The sequence below is a fragment of the Bubalus kerabau genome, chromosome X (assembly GCF_029407905.1).
Source record: "Bubalus kerabau isolate K-KA32 ecotype Philippines breed swamp buffalo chromosome X, PCC_UOA_SB_1v2, whole genome shotgun sequence".
Classification (NCBI taxonomy): Eukaryota; Metazoa; Chordata; class Mammalia; order Artiodactyla; family Bovidae; genus Bubalus; species Bubalus kerabau.
The window spans coordinates 136,848,846-136,852,336 of record NC_073647.1 but is presented as its reverse complement, the minus strand read 5'-3'; the positions used below and the strand labels follow the sequence as shown (position 1 = coordinate 136,852,336).

Here is a 3,491-nt window from a genome sequence, read left to right as displayed (position 1 = left end):
ATGCCTCGGGCTCAGAATCATAAGCTCTGCATCTGTGAGAAATGCCACCAGGCCCGATATGAGCTCCAAGGTCACAGGGGAGTTCAGCCTGCTGGAATAATGGAAGCGCTTCCCTCTACCTCTTCTCTTTTAGAAGATAATTCACAGAGCTCCTCAGCTACTGGGTCAAATAGCACTTCCCAGGGGTCTTCGGAAGCCCCATCTACTACCAGCACTTTTTCAACTACTTCTGACACAACATCTGATGAAGAAGATACCAGTCAAGATGAGGAAGATTCAGGTTCCTCCGATATCTCATCTTCTACCTACAGTGATACTCTGAACAGCATGACAAGTTTGTTGGAACAGTTCCTTCTGCATAAATATAAAATGAAGCAGCCCATCATGAAGGAAAACATGCTGAAGATTATCCACCCAAGATACCATGACCGATTTGCCGAGATTCTCAAGAGAGCCGCTGAACACATCGAGGCTGTCTCTGCAGTTGACTTGAAGGAAGCTGATTCAACCATCCACTCCTATGACCTTGTCAGCAAACTGTACTTGCCCAACAATGGGAGGGTGTGGGATGGTAGGGGCTTACCTGAGACCGGTCTCTTGATGACAGTTCTGGGTGTGATCTTCGTGAAGGGCCACTGTGCCGCTGAGGAAGACATCTGGAAATTTTTGAATATGATGCGAGTATATGCTGGGAGAAAACACTTCATCTACGGAGAGCCCAGGAAGCTCATCACCAAAGACTTTGTGACGATGAAGTACCTGGAGTACCGCCAGGTTGCCAATGGAGATCTTCCACGTTACGAGTTCCTGTGGGCCCACGAGCCCATGCTGAAACCAGCAAAATGAAAGTCTTGGAATTTTTGGCAAAAGTCAATGATATGGTCCCCAGTGCCTTCTCATCACAATATGAAGAAGCTTTGCGAGATGAGGAGGAGAGAGCTCGAGCCACAGGTCCACCCAGGCCTGGCACCACTGTCACTTCCAGGCATGTTCCACGGCCACGTCCATCAGTTTCTCCCACCCCTACTGAAGACCAAGACTTTTAAAAAATCATCCAGATAAGAAAATTTGACATCAAAATAGGGACTTTTGCCAAAATGGGAAGCAATCCCACAATAATACTGCTGGGACAATGGAATGAAAAAATAAAATGAAAAAATTTCAAAACATGATCAACCTTGATTGTTCTCCATCTTTTCTGTCTTCTGTTTTGTAAAATTAAATTATTTATACCTCGATATGCTTCTCGAAAAATGCAGGAGGTATTAAACCTTAACAAGTTAGACCTCTTACTGTCTTCTTTTATTTTTTGAGCATCTGCTCTTTGAAAGGCTCTATGCTAGTTCTGGTGAGGCTAAGATCAAGACCTAGCCTATGCCCATACAACTTTAGAAACAAGGAGCTGCAATCACATAAGCAAGATCTTGAGGTAGCCTTTAGGAATGACAGGAAAGTAAAAAGACTATCCAGGAAGAAATCTCTACCTGGGCTAACGTACTGATTTGTTAGGCTTTCCACAACAAAACCCCACAGAATGAGTGGCTGAAACAATGGAATTTTATTTTCTCAGAGTTCTAGAGGCTGCAAGTCCCAGATGAGGACTGGTTTACCCTGAGGCCTCTCCCCTTGGCTGCCAGGTGGCCACCCTCTTCATTTGGCATTCCTTTTGAGTGCATATATCCCTGGTGTCTCCTTTTTTGTCTCAATTTCTTCTTATAGTCACACAGGTTATGGCCCATCCTAATGACTTCATTTTAAGTCAACCATCCCTTTAAAGACCTTATTTCTAGCTACACTTGCATTCTGAAGTACTCTGAGATATGCTTTCAATATGCATTTGTGGAGGGGACACAATTTGGCCCCTAACAGACAGAAATCTACAGTGTCTCTGCTCTTATCTCAATACAGGAGATTCCAGTGCACAGACTGGTATTCTACGCACATCGTCTCCAGGGAGTTTCTGAGATGTAAGGGTGAACTCCCTTGAGGTGTTTGGGGAAGAAGGACATTCCTCCCTTTACCCCTTTTGAATTCTTGTGGTTAGACTACTAGTAAACTTGACACAAGACAGGGTAACAGGAGAAAAAGAGACAAATTGCAATTCATGTGCACAAGAAGTGTCATAGAAATGGGACCTAAAAAGGGGGCAAAGCAGGCAGCTTTTTTATTTTGTAGACAACCAAACAATTTGTGAGGAATCGACAGGACAAATCAACTTAGGTTTTAGGTACTCAACTAGTAAGGAATCTAAACACAATCTGTACCCACGGTAGTAAATGAAAGACTTAACAAGGTTTGTGTATACAGGCTTCTCTGCTTGAACTGCCTATTTCTGGTTAGAAGGGTTTCCCTCTGCCTCCAGATGCAGGCAGTACATCCTTCATATGAGATGCACTTCCTGCTCTCAGGGAGGCAGATATCGGGGGGTGGTGGAATGTCCCTCCTCTGTTGGCTGTTTCTTAAGTAACTTGAATTCAAAATAATCAATACGCCACTGTGGTATATGTGGGGGGCAGAGTGCCCTAAGCCTTGACAGGTCCCTCCTCTGAAACTTGCCTGCAAGTCTCACATGGTAAAAGCTGATCTGGTCACTGCGGAGAGAGAGAATGGATTAGTGGTGCCAGGGTCCAGCCCCGGCTGATCCAGGGTATTCGAAGCGGGGATGGCGTCGGCGACCTATTTAATTATTTATTCATCAAAGATATAAAGAGTAATAGAATGAGGATAGCTCAGTAGGAAAATTCAGTGGAGAAAAGAGGCTGAGTAGCTTGGTTTACGCGGGAGACCAATAAAACTTCAAGACAAGAAGTTTGCACCACTTACGTAGGCCGCAGGCGTCCTTCCGTTCTCCCGAAGGAGAGGAGACACTGAGGCCTCCCCAGTTGGATCTTAGAAGCCCAGGCATAATTAGCAAGCATGGCGGGTTCCGCGCTCCAGATGGAGACTCAGCCAGAAGTTGAAAGAGAGAGCGACATGGGGAGACCAAGTTTCGGTGAACAAGGCCCGCACTTTATTTTCCAAAGTAGTTTTTATACCTTAAGTTATGCATAGAGGATAATGGGGGAAGGGGTAGAGTCATGCAGCAAGCCAGGCTTTTTTCCTGTAAACTTATCATATGCAAAAGTTCAGGTGATAGACATCATCTTCTGGCCAGGAGGCCTGTTAACATTTTAAGAAACTTATCTTTCTCTAAAGGTGATTATTCCAAAGTCAGGTGCCAGCCTTCCAAAAAGCATTGGACAAAACTGCATTTTACATTTCTATACACCCATTATATCAATCAATACACTGCCAAGGACACAGTAGGTAAGGAGTATGGAGACTTAGCAGCAAACATTGGCCCAACAAGTGAAAAACCCTTCACCAATACAATTTCTAATCAATCTTTTAACTACTCAAAGGAATCTGTGTTTAGGCAGTTTAGAACATCTCCTGCCTCTCACAGTTGGGAGGCTCTGAACAATCACATGTGGCCGGAAAAACCTATTCAG

At 44.4% G+C, this 3,491-nt stretch overlaps 1 pseudogene; it reads left to right on the top strand.

Annotated features, from left to right (window-relative positions):
- Window positions 1-1,030, top strand: LOC129640201 (melanoma-associated antigen B5-like; annotated as a pseudogene).
- The last annotated feature ends 2,461 nt before the right edge of the window (window positions 1,031-3,491 follow it).